This window comes from Triturus cristatus, chromosome 3_2, assembly GCF_964204655.1.
Source record: "Triturus cristatus chromosome 3_2, aTriCri1.1, whole genome shotgun sequence".
Classification (NCBI taxonomy): domain Eukaryota; kingdom Metazoa; phylum Chordata; class Amphibia; order Caudata; family Salamandridae; genus Triturus; species Triturus cristatus.
Window position 1 is genome coordinate 1,037,672,952 of NC_140584.1, and position 13,184 is coordinate 1,037,686,135.

Below are 13,184 nucleotides of genomic sequence, written 5' to 3' on the forward strand. Positions count from 1 at the left end.
GGAGAGGAAGGGTGGCAGTCTGATTCTTTGGGTTCTGCCGGTGAGGAAGGAGCGGATCCAGTCGAGGGTGGTTCCTTGTATGCCGGCGTCGTGGAGACTGGCGGTGAGTGTGCAGTGGGAGACTGTGTCAAACGCTGCTGAGAGGTCGAGTAGGATCAAGGCCAGGGTGTGTCCTTGGTCGAGAAGTGTGTGAATGTCGTCTGCAGCGGCGAGTAGGGCGGTTTCGGTGCTGTGGTTACTGCAGAATCCGGATTGGGAGGGGTCGAGGATGGAGTATTCTTCGATGAATCTTGTTAGTTGTACGTTGACGGTCTTCTTGGTGACTTTTGCCGTGTAGGGGAGGAGGGAGATCGGTCGGTAGTTCTTGAGGTCCGTCAGTCACCCAACTGGCATTGACGTTTCTTTATCCGCACCCGCAAATGATGTGTAGGGATCTATTTCATTTTGTTTTGTTGTATGGGTGTCTTTTTCTTTCCTCATCTCATAAGGCTCTACTTGTACAGCAATCACTGCCTGCTCCCGCTGCCTTATTGACAAGTATGGGTTGTCATTCTCACAGTCTTGCCTTTAGTACTTTTGTCTGCAATTTGTAGCTTTTTGCCAATTCTTTGTTCTGTGCTTGCATAGATACTTGAATTCATTCGGACTTTGGACCCTGAGCTTGCCTGGCGTCTGTGAGTCTCTCGCCTTTGTTGGCTGTTCCTGCATTATGTTGAATATTTTGTCTGTATCTAAACCACCTCGGTGTCAGTATAGCCAGATTGATGACATGTGTGACTCTCATTCCTACTCATGGAGCACCGGTTTATTTCTAGCCCCCAGATAGGTAGTTCTGAAATAACTTCTTGGGACCTTTTTCTTCCAAAAAATTCCAATTGTTTGTGTAAGGATTTCCAGTCCCTGTCTTATTTCTTCCTCCAGTATTTGTCTCCTACCAGGGTTCACTCGTGTTGAGCGTTGTTGTTTTTCCATTTAGCACTCTCACCTGGTCATGGTGGAGTGGAGAGGGATGGGAGTTTTTGCCCCAGTGGTATGCTATTTTGGTATCCCCCAACATCGTTTTACTTTTGTGTCCCTTCCCAAGTATGAGTGGCTAGTTTTATCCCAGTCTTGCTTTGCGCTTGTTATATCCTATCAGCACTGTTTTAGGAACTTTTCTTGGGACCTTGGTTTTCCATCTTCTGGGCTTATTGTGTCGTGGTTCCCCGGTAGGTGTCTCTCGTGTTTGTGACCAGCCACACAAGTACTAGTTCTCTGAGCTACCTTTCCTGCTGTTCTGATGGCCTGCCTCGTACTAACCAGCAAAGCCACCTATGTCAGAGTGTCTACCTTACTTATGTACATGTCTACTGGGGCCTACGTCTGTTGTCGCACTCTGTGTCACAGTTCTCTCTTTGTGGCCCTATTTTTCTCCTGGAGCTTCAGTCTGTGAGCCTTACTTCACCCCACAGTTGTGGACTCTCAAAGCTACTTAGGGATGCCTCCGGTCGGCCATCATCATCAGTCTCATATTATTAAATATGCCAGAGTGAGATATAAAGCCCAATATGTCTCTCCAGGTCCTCTATTAAGCTATACTGTCGACAACTATATGAACAATAGCCTAACATCCCTATGTTCTCCTTCATCATGGTCTTATGGATAGCTTGTGTATTATTAGTTCCCATCAGTCTCTATGGGCATGCTGTGAAGGATCAAATGCCTGGCGCATTAGGGAAGGGTACTGCTGAGTGGCACAGACCTTGGTCCCATGGTATATAGGAACTGAGAGGCTTTGTTTAATGCTGGCATGCCTTCTTGAAAACGTGCAAGAATCGGGTCCTGTACTGGCTTCTTTCCCACAATGTCATGCCAACTGGGCATTAGTTGTTCACATAAGAATTTAAAAGGCCTAATCATGAAATGTAATTTTTGATGGGTTTATATACTTTGTCCAAGGCACAAACATGGGCGTATCAAGAATGACTTCAGTTGCTCAGCTCTTTCCATTAACCTGCCATTACAATGATGAGTTGTGAGAGTTGAAAATTCACACACACGCTATTAAGATCCAAAACTAGCCAATGGCTTGGAGCTCAGTTTCCCTCTCCACTCAACTGAAACCAGATGTGACCCGCAGGCAAACATGGCGTCCTCTCTGGTCAGCTCCCAAACCAAACTCTAATTAGTTGACAACAATTTCACTTTACTTTTTTTAAGTGCTGCAAACGTCAGATTTATGAATACAGCATTTAGATACATTGGGAGAATTCTTCTCTTGAGGCAGCTGCGCCTTCGCCTTCATTCAGGTGTGGTCGTGTTTGCACAAACTGTTTATTTCACATCTTTATAGTTCTCGGGTTCTTTTTCTACACTTTGTTTTTTTTATTTCAACAGTGGTTTTGTTTCCGATACCACAGCTTTTGTGACTACTAAAAGTCTTTTTAATATTCATTGGTTCAAGTGTATCATCAGTGTGGCACCGGCACTGCTGAATATCAATATATATTATGGTTGCTTTTATTTCTATTGAGCTAACAAATTGAACATATTGTACAGAAACACAGAGGACAAAAAATGCACACATGTTCACTTTGCTAAATGTGGCATCTGAAGAAGTGTATAACTGAAAATGTAAATTCAAATAGCAATATATGACTTCCGCTATTCAGTTAATACATTAAGGTCACATTCACTGATAAATTGATTGAGCTATGGTTATTAGTTTACCTATCACTTCAAGAAGAATAAGAATTAATTAATCAAAAGAAATGTCTTCAGGTTTTTAAGAAAACCGATGTGGTCAGAACTAGCTTATGAGTGTTGCTGGCAGCCAGGGCCAGGAGTAGAGGAGAACGTTGGGGGGAGTGTTTGCTTCTCCCCCAATGATGCAGGAGGTGGAGAGGTAGAGCCTGGGAGCAGCAACCACCCACTCAAAATAATGTCTAGTTGCCAAGCCCTACATTTTGGAACTAGCTGACTTTGGGTATAGAAGATCTAGCTGATAGCCTTAATTAAATTCAGATGTGGTGAAGTCACAACTGTTTAACCAGGCTCTATTGACCAGGTACTCAATTGCAAATGTTTTAGTTCACAGTGCTTAGTTCTGTGATGATCTGGGACAGCCTGACCCTATGGGCATGGAGAAGGAATTCCTAAAAAACAAAGACACACACACACACTCTCTGCTATTATACTGTGAGGCCGCACAGAAAACTTCCCCTGTCATTACATCCAACATCTTGATCATCAAGACATCCAACTACATAAACCGAAGATACAACCCTCTACATGTCAACCACAACAACCTGATCCCGATCGCAACAAACACAATGTCCACACAGTAACTCTCAAAACAGTAACTAACCTAAAATGCACTCTGCACAATTGCAGATCAGCGGCTAAACACGCAACTGATAAAGCAGATGTAATCGTAGAGCATGATCTGGACATTCTCTTCCCAACTGAAACCTGGCTCAACCCAACAGCAGCTCCAATACTAGACTTTCTCATTCACCCATATTCTGCCATCCTACATCTAGACCGCACATTAAAGCAGGGGGGAGGTCTTGCTATGATTTATAGAAAAACCCTTACCTTAAACATACTCTCTCTATAAGATACATCATAGTTTAAACTCTTGGTAGCTGAAATCATGCATGAAAAAAAATTATTTTGAAAACACTTCTTTTATACCATCCACCTGGTAACATCACAGTCTTCCTGGAGCAACTAATGGAAGCGATCACAATCAATGCTACATCACTCTCAAATACAATATTATTAGGAATATTTAACCTGCATTCACGTAATGACAAAGACCCCACAGCAGCTGCACTAAGTAACTCAACATGGATACATGGAACTTGGATACATGATTCAAGTATACAATGGACCAACCCACAACAAAGGCGCCACACTCAACCTCATCATTGCTAAACCGGGATCAGCTAAGATGCTAGACATCACCCCAATAGACAGGTCTGACCATCATCAAATTCTTTTCCTACTATCCACACAAGAAACTAAAATCAAGGGTCAAACGAGAAGGAAACATATGGATGAGGGAGTACAGCTGCGTAACCAGAACAGAACTGATGGGCCTATCCCAAACCTCCTTGAAACAAACATCAGTTCATGAACTGATGCATCTCTACAACAGCAGTATGACTTATATAGCTCAGAAAGCGGATCCATTATGTGTAAATTAGGAAAAACATAAAACCTTCAGTTTCATGGTTGAAACAAAACATAAACAAAGAAAGAAGACAATTAAGATATCTGGAACTACTTTGGAGGAAGGACCCAAAAATTACCCATCTCGAACAGTTGAGAAAGCACAGAATCTCATACAAAAATGCAATATTGAATTCCAAAATAACAGTAATCAGATCTGAACTAGACAGAGCAAGAAAACTCTCTGATATAAGAAAACAACCATCAGGAAAACTGGCAGAACCTACAATTGCAAGCAACTCGACAGACTTATGCAACACCTTCTCCACTTTCTTTAAAGAAAAATCGCAATCAGAAGCAACTCTATTCCCAACCAAGCTAGTACCCGACCTAGGGATCCCACCAACCCCATGCTCACAGCACACAGCAAGAATACTGACCAACACTCCACTAAGGTCCCAAGAAAAACTGATCCTTTTGTAAATGCTGCACATCTCTGTCTGAAGGGGAAATCCAGAACACCATTCAGTCAGTGAAACTCACCACACACCCACCACACATTTCAACAATCCTATTACCTCCCACCTACTGAAACAGATCCACCAATCCGTCACTTCCTTATGGATGAAAATCGTGAACGCATATCTCCAACAAGGATCCCTCCCAGAATGCTTGAAGATGGGCCAAGTATCTCTCTTACTAAAAAAACGGACATTGACCAGAACGACTTAAACAACATCCGACCAGTATCAAGTCTACTTGGCTTGGTTAAATTGATTGAAAAATGCACCCACGATCAGCCATGTGAACACCTCAAGAATTTTGACCTACTAGACAAACCCCAATCAGGCTTCAAACCTGGACACTATAGAGACGTCACTATTTTAAACATCCTAGATGATATACAAACCTCTCTGGACCAAAATAATGTCTACAAATTCTTCTAGATTTATCAGCCACGTTTGACACAGTAAGCCACAAATGCCTCAGAGAAACTCTTGAATTCAGAATGGGACTATCAGGAGCCATTCTTAACTGGTTCACCTCCTTCTTGCAGAACCGACAACCAAGTGTGAAAATCGTAAGTAGCAGTTATTGACAGGGGTGTTCCACAAGGATCTACAATCTCACTAACGCTCTTCAATTTATACATGGGACCACTCGCCGCAACCCTTAAACAATCAGATATCTCATACCACTTTTATGCTTACTATACGCAGTTATAAATAAAACTCTCTACTCAACAGGATATCCAGAGATGTGATGACACTCTGGGGAAAACACAGTACTGGCTGGCATACAGCCATCTAAAACTGAATCAGAGTAAAACTAATATCATTCTTTTCTCCCCAGCCTTTAGAACCCTACAACCGCAACCATGATCTCTTCACCTCAAATCGCTAGACTGCACCGCAACCATCAGCAAACCAGTAAAATCACTAGGCATCACACTAGACTCAAATCTAAACACGCAAGCTCACATACAAGCTGCAACCAGAAGCGCTAAACTACATTTGTACCGTCTAAGAAAACTAAAACCAGTTACAACACCAGATGACCTGAAACGGCGGTTCAGTCTCTAGTGGTCTCAAGACTGGGCTATGTGAATGCAACTGCCATAAGCCTCCCTAAAGTCAGAGTAGCCCCAATGAAAACAACACTAAGTGCAGCAGCGAGACCTTTAACAGGCGCACATAGTTTTGATCTTATTTCCTCATCACTCGGGACCCTTAACTGTCTCCCAGTTGAAGCTAGGATCCATGTGAACCTTGAAAGCTCTACAATATTCTGGTTCCAAATACATAGTGAATAGGATCAAGCTATTAGGAGGCGGAAGGGATTCTAGAAGTGCTAAATCAATCATACTTGAACCATTCAGATAAAAAAAGGAAAACACAGATGGGCTTCAAAAACATGCAATTCCCTGCCACCCTCAACAAGTACAATAACCTCACCCTGGCTTTTCAAGAAGGAAGTGAAAGCCATACTTCTAGAAAAACTAATGTCATAATTGAACTATTTTTAAATTCTATTTTATATTATATACTATTGTTTTATATCTAGTTTTAGAACTCCATGTACAGCGGATCTGAAGTAACTGTTGTGTTCTATTGTACAGTAACCCGAATCCGCTCTCTCTCTTTGTACAGGGCTCTGATGCTGTGATGATCATGTTCGCACTTTATAAATCACAATAAATAAAAAAATAAACACACATACACACACACGTCCACTCTTCCATGTTTTCTTCTCCACGCACAGAACATATCAACAAGCAATTATGAAAAAACTTTCAAAGAAAGTGCATCCAGGTACAGTCTCCATTTAAAAGGACCTTTGCCCATGATTCTTTCAATTTTAGGGAGTTTTTCAAGAATGGATGTTTAGTAAGATTAATGATATTGTTTTTTCCTTTCTGCAGAAATCATTTGCTCGCTCACTAAACAATCCACCACCGCTACAAGGTGGGAGTCTGGGCGCGGTATAGTTGCATACACCATTGTCTCTAGACCACTATACAACGATTCTCCATATTGTGCTCCCTGCTTTTAAGGTAGTGTTGGCCACACCAGTTAATTTCTGAAGATTTATTCGAAGTCTGAACCACCGTTGGGAGAGCTAAAAGTAACCTGCTCCCAGCAATCTTCTCCAGGCAACTGTCCACCTGGAATTCTCCAGGTCATTCACAAACAGTTTTTGAACACTGACATGTCAATAATAATAATATGTAACGGATCTTCTCCTCTTAGAAAAACGAAAAACAAAATAAAAAATCAAGAACCTAAAAAACACATAAGGCATGGAATGCAATTAAACCGAAATAACAATACCACAAAAATAGCCCAAAGGTCTTTCTTTAGCATAGAATACAAAATATTTCAAGGAAAAGTTTCACTGCTCATTACAAGGAAAAGTATCATTTTCCATCACACACAAAATCAGAAAGCCAGCCAGGTTTCCTTATGACTCTCTTATTCCGGTCTTCATACTACTCCACAGATTTCTTCTCAAACTCCTTACTCACCACTAATGGTACACCCGTAGACCCATTATCGATCAACCGATGATTTTGATTATCAATCCATTGCTCCCTCCGAGTCCCTTCTAGAATTTCCTCATTCTCTACAACACCAGCCTCCTCCTGTTTTCCACTCACCTCACCAATTGTCCTCATCTGGCCACCAAAAATTATTTTTACCCGATTCAACATTGATGCTTTCATTCTTATACACATCTGATTCCCCATTTAGAATTGCAATTATTTTCAGATTCCAAACTTTACAGTCACTCAACTGAACTTCATTGTGAAGAACTTCTACCACATAGGTACTCACAAACATTTGCCATGGGGCCTCAAAGTACGGTCTGTTGTATGACTGAGGGCTGCACCCGTGCCAGGAGGGTGGTGGTAGGGGGTTCTGAGTGGGTCAGGGATTGCGTAAAGAGGTCTAACAAAAATGTTAAATAAACGGGCAAACATTTATTTGCAGCTTAATAAATGCTTGCTCGTTTATTTAACATTTTCTTTTAAATATTAGTACTCAGCAACTAAACAGCAGCTTATGCTGCTGTTTACCGGGGGGCCGCATGTAAATTTCAAGGAGCGGCCGGCCCCCTGGCCGAATCTGAGTATCACTGTTCTACAATTTATAAGGGAGGGGAAAATTGACTCTCTCCTTTACATACTCTCCAAGCTTTATTCACTTAGACCCACATACCTACTTTAGCCTGTTCGGAAATCCCTACACTGGCTGCCCATTAGGAGGCCTCTTGCAGAATCAAATTAACAATTTGTCTGTTCTACTCTGGGCTATACGGCTCTTTGTTTAGTTGCATATAATTTGTCCTTCCTCAGCGCCAGGACACTCTCCGAGTTGGGCTGCGCGCTCTACAATTACCATCATTTAATTTTTTTCACACTTATTTTTTATTGCCATTTGTCAAATACATGTTATTATTGCGCAGCATTACATGTCCTGAGTTAATACAGCTTGCATTTCGTTTGTCAGATCTCACATCCGCAATTATGCCCCAGCCTATTCCCCTTGGGTAATGCGTGGAGAACCCAGGCCTGCCCACCGACCATTGGAGAGGAGTGTGTGTCGGAGCTGCCAGGGGGTCCCGAGCTCTTTCCCTCTAAGTGGCAAAGCTTATCTACCACCATATGTGCCTGAGTACACTGGGCGTGGTTTGTAACCTTTCTGTGAGCGCATGCTAGTCAGGGTGTACTAGTTATGCCATGTGTTGAAAACTAACCAAACTCAGAACTATATAACTAGGATCTCCGAGGCAATGTGTTTCTGTAATGTGTCTTTAGGGGGTTGTGGGACCTGAGCCACTGCAGAGAGGACAAAGGGGAGGCCGCGGAGCTTTTCGGCGCCTCGCCAACCAGACCCCCACCACAATGTGGGAAGCGAGACAGGCCAGGGCGCCCCCCAGCGGCGTATGCCTGGCAATGGCTGGTCCTTTCGCCACCCTCTTCAAGGTCTGCCCAGTGGGACATCCCAATCAGTGAGGCCGAGCCTTGGTTTTTAAGCTCATCATACTCTTGTGAGTCGCCGGACTTGCTTGCGGTGTCCGAGTGCTGCTCCGATTCGTCCACCACCTCCGACCACAGATCAGCTATCTGTCTCCTGCGCACCCCACTGACTCCTCCCTCTGTAGTGCTCTCTCTTGCGCGTGAGTCCATATAGTCACATCTCTGGCCCAGGTATTAACATTAGGCCCCGCAGTGGACTTCCATGCCATTGCTATGAGCCATTTCCCCAGAATTAATGCCAAAGGATCCTATTGACCTTCTTGGGTTTGAGGCGAGGGAAGGCACCCAATAGGCACATTTCAAAAGGACTCTCCAGTGCTCGGTTCAGGGTCATGTTTAGTCTCATCAGGAATGTCCCCCAGTATATCTGAAGCCAGATGCGTCCCCATGCTATATGTCTGAAGTCAGCGTCCAGTGTTGAACAGCGGGGACATTGCCTTAGTTCGCCCCCATAAATTGTCTGGATTTTGTGTGGGTCAGGTATGTGCTGAGTGTAATTGATTTAAATGTACTTCAAGCAAGTGTTGGGCGACAATTTGTGTGCGTATGCCAGTAGTCTACCTCATTCAGGGTCGAGTTTGTTACAACCCAGCTTTGTGCTCCACCGTGCCCAAGGGCGTAGAGGGGTTTCCTAACTAGAGCGGTCAGTGGTTTATAGAACCATGGTATCACATGTCTTCTCAAGCCCATTGTCAGTAGCATTTGGAGGACAGTGTGGGTCTGAGGTCCTCATTACCCGTGCCCCATGGTTCCTGAAATACGCATGAGAGTGCCTCGGAGGTGTGGAACTAGCCCAATGGAAAAGCGGTCTGTGCGGTCAGATCCTGTAGCGGGATAAGAGTACCCATATGGTAGCAAACGATAACGATTCCTGCTTCTGTCCAAACCCCCATTGCCCTGCCATGAGGAAGGTTATGGGATCCCTGTGGACTAAGAGCACTAGAGGGAGCTCAGGGGCATAAAGCACTGTGCTTCTCAGTCTTTTAACACAGTCCTACCAGCAACGCAGTGCCGTGGACAGGAGAAGACGGGGCACGGGATCCTCACTGCAGGCCTTAGTAGCTTGGCTAGCAGGGTTCCCTAGATTAGCTCAGGGCCAATCGCGCCACATTCCACCAGATTAGCCCTATCCAGCCACCTGGTGATCCACTGAAGCTGCGCCGCTGCAAAATATACCTCAAAATTGGGGCCTATCAGTCCGCCCTCCAGTGGTGGGCATCAGAGAGTATCAAGTGCGACCTCATGGCGGTCCCTGTCCCAGATTAATTACCAGTTGTCTGAACCAGGTTTTCGACACCTTCACTGGAAGGTTCGTGAAGTAGTAGAATAGCTGAGGTAGCATAAACATCTTGGAGATTACAATGCGTGCTATGGGGCAGCGTAAGCGATCTCCAGTAGGGGACACAGGTCCCTAGGGAGGGCATCTCTACTCCTAGGTTCTCCTCCTGTAAATCTTCAGTCTCACAGAAGATCTGCATGCCCAAGTATTAAAAATGTGTGGCACCCAGAGGATGTCAGATGGATATGTAGCGGGCTGGGGAGGGTCATGGGGGGCGTGTTGCGGAATACACACATCTTCGCCTAGTTAACCCGAAGGTCTAAGAAAGTCCCAAACTCCTTGAGGAGCTGCAACGTGTAGGCTATATCCTCCTCACCATTCTGCAGAGAGATCAACAGATCGTCCGCATAGAGGTATATAAAATGGTCTCTTCCATCTAATGTGATTCTTTTACACCTGTCTCTATTTGGAACTGCCAATGGCTCAATTGCAAAGGCCAATAGGGCGGGGGCAACAATGGATACCCCTGCCTCGTGTCCTGAAATATTTCATATTGGTCTGAGATTGTACATCCTGTTTTGACCCTAGCTATGGGGCTCGCGTACAACAGTCGCACCCACCTAACCTACCACCTCCCCAGCTCCATGCAGAGCATGGCTGCCTCGAATATGTCCCACCGCATGGTATCAAAGGCCTTCTCCAAGTCCACCCACATCACCATGGCCCGCAGGTTGGTTCTCACTTAGCGGCAGTAAATTGGTGTTGCATGCTGGGATGAACCCATTTTGGTCTGCATGGATCAGTTTTTGCATATGTGGCAGCAACCTGGTGGACAGTACTTTGCTAATGATTTTAAAGTCTGTGTTGAGCAGGAAGAGGGGCTGGAAGGCTGAGGTCGTGGCTCCCGGGGAGTTGGACTTGGGCAGTGGAACAACCAGAGCCTCCCCGGTTATGTCCTCAAACTGCCCTGATGTGAGTGCTTCGAAGTACAGCGCCTCCAGTCTCGCAGCCGCACTCTAGCATTGGTCATGTAAAGCTCTGTTGGCATCCCATCTGGCCCCACCAACTTACCAGTAACCATGACCTTGAGGGCCTTTTTTGATCTCCCAGGACACAATCAGACCCCCCATTTTCTCTGCCACTCCCTCGGGGAGGCATTGGAGCACCAGCTGGTCTAACAGGTAACCATGCGTTCTCGGTAGGTCGGTTTCAAATGTTCAGTATAGTGTGACATAGTAGTCCGGAACTGGGACACTAGAGTGATTCTCCCCCAGGAGATAGCAATCTAGTAATAGGGGTGCCTCTGCCCTTCTGGCGAAAGAGCCAAGGCCAGACGTCTCCCCATCGTCCCCTCCTCCCTGTTAGCTTGATTTATATACGCATTATAATTATGGCATCTCATGCACTCCAGGGCTAGATTGTATTGTTTCCTGGTTTCCAACAACCTTGGGTGAGCATCTGGTTTGGGGCCTAGTTCATTATTAAGCCTATGGTGTGTCATCTAGTCGTGTAAGTTCCTGGTCCAGCTCACAGTGGATCCCCACCATCTGGCTCAAGCGGTGCCCCTGAACCACACTATGAAGGCCTCCCATTCAACCAGGTAATTTGAGGCTGTCCCATGATTCATATCAAAGTATCACGCTATTGGCTCCTGCAAAGTGTCCCGAAAGGGGACATCAGTAAGGACTGCTGAGTGCAGCCGCCAAGTCGAGATCATGGGATACTCGTCGATTGGCAGAAATGACAATAGGAGCGGGCTATGGTCAGAGACTGTGCAGTCCAGGCACTCAGAATGAGTGACATAGTGGCAGAGCCCCCTTGAGCAGATGTAAAGGTCCAGCCTTGTGTGACCTTGCAGATGCGAATATGCGATGTTACATCGCATGCGCTACAAAGCAGGGGATTACAATGCAGTTGTTACGACGACTGTATTGTTACAACGCAAGCCATTACATCGCAAGTCGTTTCTACGACTTGCTGTAGGGGGTGCGCTGGACTTAGGAATAGTATAATTTACTATTCCAACTTGTGATGTAATGGCTTACGTTGTTAAAACGCAGTCGTTGTAACGACCATGTTGTAATCGCATGCGTTGTAGCGGGGACAATGTAAACGCTGTTTCCCATAGATTATAGAATAATATGAGTGCTCCCTGTGTAAGCCATACTGCGTGCGTCAGACGTCCTCTAGCTCCCAATGTGCCATCCAGTCTCTCATAGCACCTTCATCCTGTGGGCAGACTCCCTAGGTAAAAAACGGGTAGAGCGGTCCAGGGTGGTGTCAAGCACACAGGTAAAGGAACACGGCCCCTTGGCCAAGTAGCTGAGCTACATCGAGAGTGATCTCAGAAGGGGTCATAATTTGACATGTACATGCTGTCCAGCACCACTTGCCTGCCGTACAGCCTACCCTCCACAAGAACGTACAATCCATCTCTATCTATTTTTGAAGTCATGGCCTCAAAGGCCTGTGCCCATATTAACAGAGCGCCCCCATGCAAATGTTGAGTATGTCGTAATGTGACCTTGCCTCCGCCTTCATTGCTCTGCCTCCACCTTCGTGAGATGTGTCTCCTGTACGGTGGCAATGTGTAATCCCGTCTCTTGAGGTACATATGAATTTTGTGTCACCTGGCTGCTGTCCTCATCATGCGTATATTTCATGTCATTAGTTTGAAGTTATTTTGAGTCGAGGCCATGGTAGGTGTTGTAATGTGAACCGAACAACGCAACCCTCCCTGCCCCCATCTCTCTATAGAGCCCCCATTACCTTCATCCTGAAACAGTGAACCAGAAAAACAGTTGTACCAACTCCCCGACCCCAGAGCAGTCCAGCAACAGCTGGTCGCCCAAACATCGAAGTTCTGAGTGCAAGTGGAACGCTTCTCCACCATTCCAGTTCCTAGGGAATGGCAGTGTTGGGAGGCTCAGAGACACACCAAAAGTCACGGTCCCCTTGTCCATTTCGGCCCTGATGGTCTTCTCGCTGCACCTAAGGGAAGCGCTGATCAGATGTCAAGGGACACCCCCTTGCAGCTTGAAATGAACACCAGCGGTGCCTACGACAGAGCCCTCCTCACATGTTTTATTTGTTTTTTAGTCCTCATTTATACGATCTTTATGTATATGGCAACAGGGTCACCTCTTAATCGTGCACGGGGGAACGCCCAGGGAGACAAGGTGAGGCCCTGTCATAAGAGCCAGCAAATTC